Here is a 15,966-nt window from a genome sequence, read left to right as displayed (position 1 = left end):
AAGCAAGGATGTGGTGAAGTAAGTATGAACCACACTTTGAAGAAACTAAGGTATGAAGTAAAAATGAGCATGGAAGCCAGAAGGGCAATGCAGGGTCAAATAATGTTCCCCTCCTAGCCCTCCAGTTTGTAAGAACTGATTACATAGGCCATGGAGAAGTTCTTAGCAGAGAGAACATTTGAGGATTCATACACACACATGCACACTTAGAAGGCAGGGAGGGACATATAAAATGCTTTTAGTCTTAAAAAAATTGCCAATTCAACTATCTGAAAAACTCATATAAGTTGGGATGGTAACTGAAGAACCCCTATATTTAAATGACATTTTCATTTTGTTTTCATTAAAGTTTGAGTTGTATTTTCTGAAATGTGTTTTATTCCACATAATTTAAGTGGCCCTCCAGCAGCTTCATCTCATTGCACGGCTGTGTATATTTTGTCCCATAAACTCCTTTTGAGATGCTCTTTTATATTTGATATGAAAGTACACAGTTTATCCTAGCACAAGTCAGAAACTTAAAACCATCAGTCAGGGGCTGAACAGTGATAAAATCCATTCTTATGATTCAGAGGGACACATGCTTCACAGGAAAAGGAAGGGAGCTTTTATTCTGGAGAAATAGTAAGAACACTGTGGGAGGTATATTTGGGATAATTGTAAATATAGTTTTTCCTTGCACGAATGAATCTTAGATTGTTAGTTAGGAATATTCTGAAACAATACAATTATCAGCGAGAAAACACTCAGATGCCTCATTGCTTTCAGTGGTTTCTTTTATTAACGGTAACACCTGCCGTTTCACAGCCTGTGCTTCCGTCTCCAGATACAAAGGGAAGGGGCTCCCACAACAAATATTGGGCTAATTTAAGCCTCCAAATAATAAAATAACAATCAAACTGTGTACTGAGTCTTAGTAATCTGGATATGTCAGGTAAAAGCCATTTTCTTCTTGTCAAAATGAAATGTATTTGGTCTGAACTGTTGATTTAACAAATATTAATGAAGTGGCCTTTATGTGTCAGGCACTGTGCTAGGCTCTGGAGTTGTGGTGGTGACTCCAATGGACAAGTTCCCTGGCCTGATGTCGTTAATGGTTTCATGTATCAAGACTACCTTAAAAAATCATTGTGTAGGTAAAGAATGAAAGGGAAAGCACAGCAGGACATAGTGACATTCGGCAGGCAGGAATGTGGACCTAGATGAATCAGTTCTGTTTATCCCTTTACTCTTCTGTGGTGTAGATGAAAACACTGACTCACCATTCCTGAAATTTCCTCCATGTGGACGGACACTCATTGGACATCCTGACTAGCCCGTGATGCTCCCTCATTCTCCTCTGCCCACGGAAGGAGAAGGGGCTCACCTCATGGTGAGTTCAGGACAGAACCTGAGCACACCTGACTTGCCATCTTCCCCTTCCTGGTGGAGAATCTACCCTGTTTCTTGGCCAGATCTTCAGGGGGGATTTCAAGCTGCTGGAAGATGGCTGAGTTCCCTGCGCCCTTCTGAGCCCTGGCTTTCAGTTATAAGTGCCAGGTGGCAGAGATGGATGGCACCAAATAAAGGCCCTTTGAATGTTGATCTTCAGGCCAAGAAGGGAGCTAACCTCTTAGTTGTTATTTTCTTGGCTCTGGGCTCCTTAGGACTGTGACCACTATATGGTCTCACTTTGGTTCTGGATTGTTAACTGTATGTAAGCTCTGGGCATGGGTTTAAACTTCCAGTGCTCCAATGGTGGCTTCATCCATGAAGAAGTATTAGATTTTATTTAAAAGGAAAGAAAGGGGAGGGAGGTGAAAAAGAGAGAAGAGACCCTTAATATAAAGAGCAAATTCCATATTCCTGGGTTGCAGTGGAGAAACCATTCCACAAAATTTTTGTAGAATGAAAGTCCAGAAAAGCAATTCAGAAGGCCTGCATTTGGGACACCCTATCTTTGGGAATCAGGTTTGGTTAGAAAATCAGGCAGGACCTGGAATGGTCTGGAAAACATGCTTCAGTCCTGCTAGCAGAATAGGAGTAGTGGAGGAATGAAAACCAAGAAAGACAGATTGATTATTTGAAGAGAAAAGAAACTTCTTATATTAAGAAACGAGATATTCTTGGGCAAACCAAACAGACATGCATGCGAATAATAACAAGGCTAGGGATAGACAGATACAAAAGGTAAAACAAGGTTCTTTCAGATTTAGTTTTTTGTAAAGAAAGTACTAGAAAACAGAGGCGTTCGTTCAATAATCACTCATCATTGTTTTTCAAGTGCTATTTATGTGTCAGGTACTGATCCTAGGTATTAGAAATACATCAATGAACAGAAAAGATAAAAAAAATTCTATCTCTGTAGATTTTACATTTTAGTAGGAAAACTAGATAATAAACGTAATAAATAAATTATATACTGTGTTAGAAAATGATGTTATAGAAAAGAAAACACATCAAGGGGTGTAGGAGCTCCTGGGAGGGAAGGGATGGTGTCATTAAGGGTGGGCGTTATTCAGAAGGTGGTATTGGAATAAAGATTTAAGGAGGTAAATAAACCATATGATATCAAGGAGAAGAGCATTACAAGTAGAGGGAACAGCCAGTGCAAACACTCTAATGGCAGGAGGGTGTCTGGTGTGTTTGATGAGGAGCCAGGAGGCCATGGAAGTATAAGCAGAGTAAACAAGGGGGAGAATAGTAAGAGATGACATTAGAGAGGTAACAAAGGGCCATATTTTACAGACCCTTTAAGGTCATTGTAAAGACTAAGTTTGACTTTGAATGAATAAGGGAGTCCTGAGATTGCTGTAGCAATTCAGGAGAGGAGTGAAGATACCTTGGAGTAGATGGTGGCAGTGGAGATCAGTCAGTTCATGGGTGTACAGTTGACCCTCAACGATGTGGGAGTTGGGGGCACTGATTTTATAGTTGAAAATCCACGTATAACTTTGACTCTCCCAAAACTTAACTACTGGTACCCTGCTGTTGAGTGGAAACCTTACTGATAACGTAAGTAGTCAATTAACACATATTCTATATGTTTTCTGTATTGTATATTGTTCTCTTACAATAAAGTGAGCTAGAGAAAATAAAATGTTATTAAGAAAATTATAAGGAAGAGAAAATACATTTATAGTAGTGTACTATATTTATTTTAAAAAAATCCTCCTGCCAGTATATTCATGCAGTTCAAACCCACGTTGTTCAAGGGTCAGCTATATTCGTATAATCCCACTATGTCAGATACCTGACAGCAGTGACTAATGAATGAATGATAGCTACATGTCTCAGCATGGGTGAATGTCAGAAACATGAATGTAAAGGGAGAGACAAAAGAATCACCGCAGTACGATAACACTCTTTAAAGTTAAAAGTCACGCAAAACCAAATAGAGGAATGTTTAGTTATATAGCTATTTGTGGTAAATCTCTATGTCAATACAAAGGGAGGGTAAAGAACCAAAGTTCAGGATTATAGTTGCAGCCATAGAGGGGTAGGAAGCCCCGAAAGGCTTTGGGTGGGAGCACATAGAAGATGCTTATGGAAATGTTGTTTCTTAAGTTGTGTGGAAGTTTTGGGGGAATATGTTTTATTGTGCTTCATTCATAACTTACATACACATTACATATGTTCATTAGCTATACGAATACTCTGCGAAAAAGAAAAAACAGAGAACAGATGGTAGTTGACCAAAGGGAGGAGGATAACTAACAGAAGGGACCGTGTCGCAGGAATTGAAGGTGTGGGTTTTGCTTTATTCCTGGTTTAGCAGAAGCTCCAGCTGTGGGAGGCCGCAGGAAGCCCTTGGAGCTGTCACTGAGGTAGCTTTCCTTAAGAAGATAACTGTATGCAGGCGTCTTAGACTCCCTGAAGGGCAGCCGTGAGGTGAGGGACCAGCCCCAACATCTGGGAGGGAGAACAGCCTGGAACCACTGTGAAGGCGAGGGGACCTCCGTCCCATCCTGGTAAGGAAGCTGACCATGGACTTGTGCCCATCCCAGTGCTTTCAGTGGCTGCTGGTGGACACCTGGGCAGGAGCTATACACACAGCCTGGGATTTTGTTTTGTATTCTAGTTGACCTGCCTTCTAATGTGCTGTGTGAACTCTCTGAGCTACAGACTCTTCATCAGTACAATTAAGGGGTGAGACAAGGGCAATTGTCTTCACAGTGTGTCTGTGTCACCTTCATAAATCCCTGGTGATGCTGTTGGGTCACTTAGAGAAGGAGTGTGTACAGTTGAAAAGGAGTTTTCAGCTGTGCCACCCCTGGTTCAGTCAGGGGAGCCACTCTGATGGATGTTGTATGTTTCAGTTCTGGGTGTGACTTCATTTCAGAGGAGAGTTCTGCTGCTAAAACAAAAAGCAGTGAAAACCCAAAGAAATAACAATTTGGAAATCACTGGTCTAGATTAGTATTTCACAGACCTGTCTGTCTATGTATCACATTATTCTGATGAATTAAAAAAATGCAGACCCCCCCCCCCCAGACCTTACCCTTGATTTATTGAGTCAGTATTTCCAGGAGGAGGGTCGGCAGGGGCTTTTGTAACCAGCCCTCAAAGGTGCGTCTCACAATGGCAGCCCATCTCTGGCCATAGGTTGGTGTTCGGAAGCCCCCTATTGTGTTGGAACTTTGGAGTTCTCCTCTCAGCACTAACATACCATGAGCCTGTGTTTATATTCCTCCTGTGTATAACACCTTCTGTTCCATTTGTTTATTTTTTCCGCATTTCTACAAAAACAACAGCTTCTGAGAACCAAAATATCAAAATGAAGCTGCCATCCAATTTTTATTTTTTCCCCATGTGCAAAATTTAGGGTTGTTTTTCTGGTTTTTGTGCCTCCCCCCCTCCTGGAACATTGTGTGTAAAAATAGGCTCTTTGTTTTTCTACAGTGCCTACCGCTGTAGCTCCCACATGCTTTGGAAATCATGCCATTCAAGTTTGAATAGATACTAAAGGAGCCCAGGGAGTAGTTTTCCCTTGCATCGTTCGGGCGACAAAATATTTCCAAACTGTGCTCTGACATTGACTTTGAAATATTTTTCCCTTCCTGTTTGCTCCCACCCTCCTGAAAACATATAAGCATGCTTGATTGAATAGCCCACTGGAGAGAGTTAAAGATAAGGCTGGGAACACCTGCTCTTGAAATAGTACCTGTGGTTAATACCCCTTAACAAAGAAATATGATTCTTAGAAGGGCCAGTAAAGGGCAGATGAAAGAATTAAGGGAATATGTGGGCTGAAACATGAGGTCAAACTAAGAAGATTAAGACTTTCAGCCCACAGAGATGAAGGCTGCATGGGGAGATGATCAAAGTTGATGAACCCACGAAGGGCATCAATATGTTTGTGTTCACCAAATTCCAAAGCACAAGGATGGGCAGGAAGACTCTTTGAAGCCTGAAAGAGGAGAAATTTGGGACAAATAGAAGAAAACATTACTTTACACAGTGGGTCATAAACTTTTGAAACAAGTCACTCCCAAGATATGGTCTGGGTTAAAAATAATAAAAGTTCACAGAAGGTGTAATGTATTTATGAGTCGTAGAGACACAGTGCTTTTTTGACAGTGAATTATACTGTCCTGTGGTACCTCTTTGACACTTTATATTTGGGTTGGTGGCATGTTCGAGACAGAGTGCTAAGCTATGTTTACTCTGCAGGTGATCTAATATGACAAAATTTATGTCCTTCAGGGGGAAACACTTTATTCAGTCAGCTGCCTTAAAAATTTTAAATAATGGAAATAATTTCCTTACCATTTAAAGTGTCTTGCTTTAAGAAAACTCTTTATCCATCTTGAAGCCTCATGGCTTGTCAGTTGATGGGCTGTTTTCACTAACAGTGAAGCTGGGATGGGAGTGAAACAACGATAATAGTGAATGCACTTTGCATTTTTTTTATTTTGCATGTTTAACCCCCAAAACACATTGGCAGGGCCAGAGAGGGAAAAGACAGGGAGAGGCCTCCACTGATGCCACTGATGCCCCATGAGGCCCACACCAGTGAGAAATGTGAATACTCCTCAACGCCACATGTGGGAATTCCTTTCTGAGGCAAAATGACCTTTTCTGCCTTTTCAGTCATGCAAAAGGCTGACTGTTGAAGCTGACAGACAGGGAAACATTATATCCTGGGATGTGAAGTCATCCATAGAAAAGGTGGAGATAAGAAGAGATAGTAAAGCAGGAGTTTTAACCTTTGTTAAACTCTTTCTCAGATTCTCATAAAACATATCCATAAATAAATTATTCTAGTAATAGTACACCAAACATCAGGACCAAGAGTTGATTCCTTCACACTGTATAAATGGCTGAGTCATGTAAGGAAATAGCTGTGTAACAGGCTATCCCAACACTCAGTGGATTAAAGCAACAACCATTGAATTATGCTCATGGATTCTGTGAATTACTAATTTAGGTGGTTAATCTCTTCTCCATAAAAAATGAGGCCTCTAAATGGCTGGGGGCAGAATGATCTCAAGGCTTCTTCACTCACATGTTTGACACTAGGTTGGGATGATGTAGAGTTTGGGCTCCACTGAAAATGTCAACCAGAGCTCCCGTATATGGCCTCTCTGTGTGGCTTAGACTTCTCATAGCATGGCAGCTGGGTTCCAAATGGGAGAATCTGGAGATTAAGCAAATGGATGCTACATGGCCTTTTCTGACACAGCCTAGTTTCAGAAATCATGAAGAGTGGTTACTTTTGTTGCATTTGTTGGCATAAATAAATCACTGAGGCCAGTCCATATTCAAGGGAAGGGTATTAGACAACTCCTCTTGATGGGGGTGGTGGTGGTAAGATTACATTGCAGAAAAGTGTGTTGGAGCGTAGATATTTTCATGGTAATCTTGAAAACTGAGAGATAGTCTACCATAAGAGAGTGTGTGTGTGTGTGTGTGTGTGTGTGTGTGTGTGTGTAAATGATCACCTTTTTGCCCCATGTTAAGATCTGAGAGGGGAATTCTGTTGGCGTCTGGGTGACAGGGAATGCAGGATGTGTTTATTGAGGGTGGGAAGAGGTCAGAGGATTAAGAGCAATATTTGCAACTTGTCCTTCAGAAGAAGGAACTGGATAAAACTTTCTTCAGTAAGGGTTGAGCAAACAGGCAAACAAATAAAACCAACATGAGGCCTTTAGAGAGTTTCTGCAACTTGAGAAAAAAGGACCATTGCCTTGAAGATACAAATGGAAAGTATACTTTGAAAAATGATCTATTGATAGGAAACAAAAGAACATTTTTGAAATCTTTTTTGGAAGGAAGAAAGAACATAACTGAGACTGCAAAAAAGTTGCATCTGTTACTATGAAGAGAGTTGAGAGTTACCTTTAGAATGCAGAAGAAATCATTCAGGAGATGAACATAATGATAGCAAAGTTGATCAATATGGAAGGCAGAGATTAGATAATGAAACCATGAGCATCAAGAGTATCTGTGGTATCAAAGTGATACAATAGATATAAAGAAGAAAACTTTCCCAGATGGAAGAAAGGTTGAGTCAGCATTTGAATAGCACTCAATAATTCCCAGAGAAAATAAGCAGAGTAAGACTTGCTTTCCGACATGCCCTTATAAAAATGTTTGAACTTTATAGACAAAACATTGATGGAAAACCCTGAATTCCCAAAAGTTTTCATACAGAGGAACAAAAATTAAGCTGAATTCAGATTTCAACTCTACAGTACTAAACACCACATGATAGAGTAACTTCTATCATATGAAGCACTAGCTAATAATAGAACTATGAGGGAAAAAAGTTTGACCAAAGTAATCATCCAAGTTTTTATCAATGTGTGAAAGCAGCAGAAAAGCATTTTCAAATGTACAAAGATTCAGAAAGGAATCACACATGTATGATTTTTGAAAAATTACTAAAGATACATCTGTTGATGGCTGGAATGAGAAAATACACCTACAAGATACTTAATAATTATGTGGATTTCAGATTTCAGATCTCATCTTGGATTAGCAAAGACTGACAAATAGGAGAGAGACAATGCTGACGTTCTCAACTTACAAAGGGAGAAACGACAAAGATACTGATTCCACTGCTCCAAAACAAATTAAAGATGGGGGGAGTAGAGCAGAGCAAACTTCAGCCATAATATCTGCAGAGGAGGTTGCAGCCTAGAAAGGAGCCAGAAAGGATCTAGATTGCAAGCTAAGAGATAGCAGGTAACAGAGAGTGAGAATGAGGGTACAGAAAGCAGAGAATTGAAGGTTTATATTTAAAGGCCTTTTTAAATAAGGACACATAGTCTCCTTTTTTCCTTCAGAAGGTCTAGCAACCAAACATTTTCCTCTATGCAAAACAATAACAGCAATACACTAAAAACCCAGAGTTTTCTTTCCTAAAGAAATTGAACCAATATTTGGAGAGAACTTGAGCTGTTAGTGTGGGTGTTATCACATCTGGAGGAGAGCCCTTCACTGTCTGTCAATTTGATGGCCCATATATACAGCTGGTTCTCACCTCTTCACCCTAAGGGGAAGCCTGTGAATAGGCAAATCCTGCTCCTGGTCGGCTTTATATTTGAGGAAGTTCACAAACATGGAAAAGAAAAGAGTGAAAGATAATCATAGAAAACTGACCCCTGAAGAAAGAGAGAATCCAGGGAACTGAAAAGAATTTAAAAATAACAATGACAACTCTGTTGTCCTTAGATTTAAGGAATCTATTACCTTCATAAAAGGAGAACACGGTGCCATGAAAATGAAAAATACAAAGAACAAAGAAGAACACTTGGAAATTAGAGATGATTTCTCAAATAAAACGTTCACCAGAGTAATTGGGGAAAAAAAATTGAGGAAATCTTCTAAAAAGTAGTGCAACAAGAGAGGATAGAAGGAGAGAAAAGATAAAGGTTAATTAAGGTGAAGACTTAAAAGTGTCCAGTGCACGAATTTAGCAAAAAGGAGACCATTGGTGTTCTTGCCAAAAATAGTTTCAGGGGAGCAGTAGAGTGAATACAACATCAGTGTTCAAATGAGGTGATTCTGTCTTCTGGCTTCAAACTTAGTGGGAAAGAATCCTGTATCTCATCCCAAATATATGATCTTAACCCATCTATATAGTTCAATGGATGGTGACTTCCTGGTCTTGAGTTCTTACCCAAAAACTACCTATGGGATTATTTGTGACTTTTGGTTCCAGGTGTATAGCAGTGACCTCAGGCCAGAAGTGAGCTGGGCCAAGTTTGTCTAGATTGTTAATTTATTTTTCAGGAATCTAGGTTATATACTATTAATGATCTTAATGATATTGATAGTGTTTAGTTGCAAAGTAGCTATTTCTACTAGGAGAAGGACATGTAAGTCAGGTGATTACCATATCACAAAGTGGTACATAACCTTTTTCTTTTCTTTGGGTTGGGGGAGAAGGTGGGGAGGGCAGAGGGAGAGAGAGAATCTTAAGCAGGCTCAGCGCCCAGCTTGGAGTCTGACACAGGGCTCAATCTCACAGCCCTGAGATCATGACATGAGCTGAAGTCAAGACTTGGACACCTAACTGACTGAGCCACCCAGGTGCCTCTGGTATGTAACTTCCTATATAAGCAGTTGGAGGCTTTTCTGGCAGTAAGTGGTTTTCTACACATAAATTTAAAAAAAAGACATAAGTATTAGAATAAACAGATGAAGATTAGGTGGCAGGAAAAATGATCCTTAAACTACATTTTTCAGAGATTTCCATGAAGTATTCATTGACCCTAAAGTAATACTTCACCAGTATCAGCATCCTAAGAAAAGTAGTAGCTTGCTATATTGATATTATTAGATTTTGAAAGGAGGAAAAGGTTGCCTTCCAGGTAAGAACTGTCTTGGAGCTCATTGTTTAACTACAAACAAAGGGTTTTCAGCTCTGTGGTGCTCTTTAACTTTGTACCATTGGCAGGAGGCAAAATGATAATGGGTAATAGCTAAAAAAGTCACTTTTTATATAGCAAGTGAGCTAGAGACTTTCAGTCCTGCAAATTAAGTTAAAATGAATGGCTTCTGAACAGCACATTGGGTGACAGGAAGTTTATAAATGTTATGTCTCCTGAGGAGTTCCCGTAATAGTAAGTTTGGGCAGAATAAGCTTTTTCTGTAACAGTCTCCTTGGAAGGACCGGCAGTCTCCAGAGAGTTTGGTTAATAAGTCAGTTACCTGGGTGTTGAAAATGAAATAGAAGAGGTAAGGGAATAAAAAAGACTTTGAAGGAGAAAAATGTTAATTTAGCCAATTCAGTGCTTCTCCTACTAGAGTGATATTCAAAGCTGGCTAACCTACTCTCTGTGGTTTTGCTCTAATTTCAATTTGTATGACAGCCTCCACGAATGCAGGGTTTTTTGTTTTGGTCGTGCGGAGCTGATATGGAGAAGACAGTGGACATGTGATTTAGGCTTAGTGCTGGGAGAAGGTTGGAAATGGCATTAGGAAGACCACCAGGTGTGCTGTCTGATTGGACAGCCCAGCACGTGGAATATGGTCCTGTTGCCATGAGCTACCCCTTTTCTGCTGTTGCTTTTGCGCATCTCAGTAGGAATCGAGGCAGTGGTAAGTGGTATATCTGTATGTCACAGTCTGACAGTCGTCCCTACGAAAAGCATTTTAATTTTCTCATGTAAAGGTGCTCTCAGAGGAAACACAATTAATTGGCATCTGAAATGCCTTGATACTTCGCTGTCACTGGTCAGAGGACGCTGTACAAGTTCACAAACAGAATGTGCTTGGGTACGTACAAGAAAGAGCGTCTCCTTGGAAAAGGCAGTGTTGTTTGTTTGAAGTTGTTTTTTTTTTCTTGTCCTTGGGACGGATAAGATTCTGAAACAGCCCTGACAGAGAGAAGATTGAGATCTTTTTAGATTTCACAGGCCACCAACCCAGCAAGTCTCATGGTTTTGTTTCCTGCACGAACTCTACATATGTTTACACATAGTTTCTCTTATTTTCTGCTAGCCCAGAAGTTAATAGTGTTGTTGTTAAATAAATGAATGTATTAATTTTAATGTGAAATGATTTTTGAAAAAGCAGTAATGTTTTCTCAGGAAAGCTCATGAAGTATTCATTTTTCTATCACTACACTGTAAATCTGTTTACCAGTTATAATCATTTTAAGATTTAGTGTGTATGCTCTTTGGTGATTATTTTGACCCAGAAGTCAGGGAAAGCTGACATCATGTTACCATCTCTCTCTTACCCTCTGCCCTCCTTTCTCTGGTCCCCCTCTTGTTGCCTCAGTTCAGGCTTGCATCCTCCCTTGCCTGGACTACCTGCAGTAGCCTGCCTCTTGCTAACTGGGCTCCTTACTCCAGCTCTGTCTCTCTACAGATCTTCCATATGAAAGTGATGAGTCGCAAGGATCTGTAGGATTAGGTGAATTCCTTCTGTGGTTTTCAATATTTAGAAGAATATCCAAACCCTGTGCAAAGCCATTCATTAATCAACCCGTTTCTATCTCTCTAATCTAGTGATTCTCAGCCAGGCTCAATCTTGCCTCCCAGCGGACATTTGACAATGTCTGTGTACCTTTTTGATTGTCACTATGGTTGTGTGTGTATGTTTCTAGTATCTAGTGGATAGAGGCCAGGGATGCTGCTAAACGGCTTACAATGCACAGGATAGCTTCTACAACAGAGAAGCCTAGAGTCTAAGATGTCCGTAGTGCTGAGGTTGAAGAAACCTTCCTCTTATCTAATTTGCTCATTTCTTCTATGCTTCCAGGACTCCAACCCCAGGGAACTACTTTCTCCTCTATGACTATGCCACGCTGTTTTTCTTGTCCTGCTCTTTGCATATGCTGTTCCCTCTGACTGGATTTCCTCCCTCCCCTTTTACCATCTGGAGCTAAAGTGTTCTCATCCTGGGCTTTCATATCATCCCTTAAGTTTCTGTGTAATTTGTGCTTATGTGGATTGTAATGTTGGTTTTCAAATTTTTTCCCTTGTTCCCTCCTTGGAAGAGCTATTCATGTCAGATATCATGTCTGACATCTTTCTATTTGCACTATCTGGTATAAATCTTGGCATATAGTAGATGTAAGCATGCTTGTTTGTTGGGTACTTGGCGAGATGCATGGATAATAGAATCTGTATTTAGATCAGACGATAATCAGAGACCAATATTGTTCATAATCTGAGGCTACTAATAGTCCAGGTTGATAATTAATTATTCTTTCAGTCTGTTTTTTTCAGTGTCACCTTCTTAGTTACTTTCCTTTGATTCCCACTTTGACTACTGATGCCTTGAATATAGTAGGTGATCAGTAACCATTTACGAAATGAACGTTGTCTATAGGTCTTAGGTTTAAACAGCTAATAGCTCTGGATAACTTTAGATTCATTCTCTTTAGGAAGCAAGGAAGAGGTTTTTTACCTTCAAAATTGATCTGGGTCACCTTGTTCTTACTCCGTTTCCCTCCACCTCATTGGTACCTCCCTACATCCTACTCCACCCATTATAGCTCGGCATACCCTCAAAATTTGGGTGCAGAACTGAAGACCCCTGGAGTGAGAAGGCTCGGAGGCTTCCCACCGATACAGCTGCCTTAATTCGCTTCACCCCACTCAAGACCAGAACATTAAGTCCCATCCCTGCTGCGCTGGTAATGGCATAGATTTATCTTCTCTTTGGGCCACAGCCTCTTCTCTAGATTCTGTCCCCACCAATTATGAATGCTGGTTAGTTCGCCCTGCTTCTATGCTTAAACAGCAAGTTGAGCTGTTTCTATCTTTAGCTTTCCTTTGTGGAGAAGGGTCTATCCAGTTTCTTCTGAACATCCTTTCTTCCTCTGGCCACAGACATGGGTCATTAGAGAGGAGCAGCTTTCTCAGGGTCTGTATTCAGGTGATTTTTCCGTTCACTGGTGCAGCTTCTCCATTCCCACCTTTTTTCTCAATATACTCAGTCGGCTGTTGACAGTTCCTAGTTTTGGACCCATCTTCTTGTTCCCTGGCTTTTTCATTTTTATTATAGATTCTGGGCCTCTTCTATCTGCAACATAATTATTTTCTTTCTTATGAAGTCTTCAGTTATTCTCCTGAACTCTTGTTCTCTGCCCTCATTTCTCTGTAGGTTCCCATTAGCACTTATCTATCTTCCCTCTGAATTTACCATATCCTTTCTAGGTGATGGCATTCTTTTTTATAGGCCTTTAACTTGAGTCTTCTACCTATTACCTCTTGAGGAGCAGATGCTTGGTGGTCTTAATCTTTGGATTTTATTATGTCTGGGAAATGGGGTTGGATGTGGAGAGGAGAAGGGGAGTATTTGAGGAAGAAAGAGGCAAGAGATCTTCATTTCAGTCTTATCAGAAAAGGGCAAGGATCACAGCGACAGGGATTCTTTTCTATTAAACCCAGCTCTGGGTTTTGTAGAATTTCCTTTTCTTTCTTAAAGCCTTGATCTCTACTTCTACCCATAAGCAAAATTTCAGTAATTTGTGGAATTTGAAAAAGCAAAACCAACCCCAGGAAGGTTACTGTTGGAGTCTATTCAGTATTCGGCATGACAAGCTAAGAAACATCTACCTGGCCATGGTGGCAGCCAGAGGGGAGGTGGGCGTATTCAAGACCAACAGCATTGGATCAGAGACGAACTAAGGAAGGAAAAAAGTCAGTTTTCAGCAGGAACTCCAATCAGGAAGTTGCCCTTCCCACAAACATAAAATAAAAACAGAAATAGAAATAAACAACAAACAAATCCTTCTCTTTCTTTTGCCACAGGCAGACAAAAAATACAGAACAGTCCACCGACAGCTCAGAGATTAGACAGGCAGTAAGTCGTAACACATCATAAACTGAGAGACAAACAGTGTATTCCAGGGGTTTGCACAGAATGTAGGCAGCCAGCATGTTACAGAGGGTATTGGCAGGAAGCAAAGTATCCTCAGCAAAATGATTGATCATGAGAATGCATAAAGTGAACTCTGAAGTGTGTTGAAAGATTTAACAAAAGGATGCTGATGAGAATTGCAGCTACTCCACTGTGGACCAGGGAGAATAGGTTGGTGAATATGGAGGAAAAAGTATAATTCAGATTATGTCAGAAGCACAATCCCCTACGCTCAGTGGCTGAGAGTTTTAGCAATTTTTTCCATAAGAACGAACAAGGTGTTTCTTTTGGAACCCTACCCTCTTTCCTTTGTATTTGTGTGTGAATGAAGTTCAGTCATTCTCAGTGTGCTTGTTAACTTCGTGAAGTCTGAAGGTAACCTCACCTGCTTTTATTACATGCAGACAGCTGATCTCGTTTCAGGCACGTGGAATGGGAAGAGAGGGTAAGCAGGAGTCTTGCAGAATGTTGTCATGACCAAGCTCCCCTGTCCCTGCCATAAGTTCTTTTGTAAAAGGTGGACCTCCTGTAGACAGAATCCAGCTAACCACAATGTTTCAGTAGTCCCAATTCCCTTGCAACACTCACTATGATTTTGAATATTTTTAAAAATCTTATCAGAAAAAGATCAGATATCAAGAAAATATATGGTGGCAATATGGAGTACATGAAAGATGTTGAAAGCTATTTACAATCGATGAATAAATATTCTGGGATTAGTATAGATTCGGTTCAATATCCCTTACATGATTTAAATCAGTAGCTATGGAAACTCCTACTTGAAGTTTCTTGTAATAAGCATGAAATGCTGACCTCTGTCATCAAAGAAAGACTCAGCTGTGTTCAGGATGGTGAAGGGAACTAATAATGCTTCTTAGAAGGGTTTAAAACAAAGGTCAAAAGCAAATGTTCCAAGAACATTCTGAATACTCTTTTTTTTTTAATGTAAAATTTAACACACACACACAAGTGAGAGGATGATATAATGATCCTAAGGTTCAGTTAAATTCAAGTCCAGTTTTCAGGCCAGACTTTTTCCTGGGTGGTGGTCTGTGCTTCCTGCTGCTTCATTTCATGAAGCCATAAGTCTGGTTGTCCCACTTGAAGTGATGTTGAGATCCATGAGTGGGGACTAGTGTGTCAGCCTCATCCCTCTGTCATAAAGTTTCTGGTCCTTGATGATTGTTATCTAGGTCCACTGTTTCGTTTAAGGGATTGCGAAATATTGATTTTCTGGTTCTATCATTTCTTCTGCAGTTATTATTAGCAGAAATTTTCCAAAAAAGAAATTCTTTCATTGACTATTTGATTACCCCAAAACACATAAAGAACCCCATTAAGTACAGGAAGGGCAGAATAAATTCCTCATTCATTCCTTTTATTTTTCAGCCTTCAGAATCACTCGTTGGGGCCCCAAAAATTAGATTTGTGGCCACCTAACAAATGGGACCTGGGGGGTTGTTTTTAAACTTTGTTTGCTAAGGTCATTGATGAGATGCTTTTGTCCCCCTCATTCAGGAATTATAATATATATATATATATATATATATATATATATATATATATATATTAACTGTAACCCTCTTAGCTCCTACACATACACTGCCTTCAACAAAAACTAGTAAAAATTCTCAAACAGGAGTGGCAGTAGAGGTGTTGAGTTGACAGAAGAGTTATGGTTTACATGTTCTTTCTTCAAGTATTTTATGATTTGGGTTTAATACAGGGACCTCCCAGACCTGACATTGCAAGGGTAGGTTTAAATATAAATTCTAGATGTTGAGAGGTGATGTATGGTCTCCTCCTTTCCTTGTGGCAGGCCTATTGTAAGGACGTGCACATGCTTATGATATATGGACAGGGAGCTACTGTGGCAGTGGCATTTCTCTGCGTTGGGCCCCATGCATCCTGGTAAGGACATACTTGGTGTTGCCAGCATGCTCTGTCAGGCATTTTAGAAGTAACAAGAGCATGTTTCAATGGAAGATTTCCACTGTACAATAAACTGCACTGTAAATATGTTTAACCCAAGGAATCATTAGCAGTACTAACAGTGGGCAATGTACTGACTTGGTTAGTACTTTATTTTGGGGATCAAGTGGCACAGGGGGAGAAGGAATTATTTGAAAGAGTAAATATATTTATTTATTTCTTGCTTTC

Source organism: Ursus americanus, chromosome 17 (assembly GCF_024610735.1).
Source record: "Ursus americanus isolate L20-20 chromosome 17, mUrsAme1.1.p, whole genome shotgun sequence".
Taxonomy (NCBI): Eukaryota; Metazoa; Chordata; class Mammalia; order Carnivora; family Ursidae; genus Ursus; species Ursus americanus.
Note: the sequence above shows the minus strand (reverse complement) of the source record.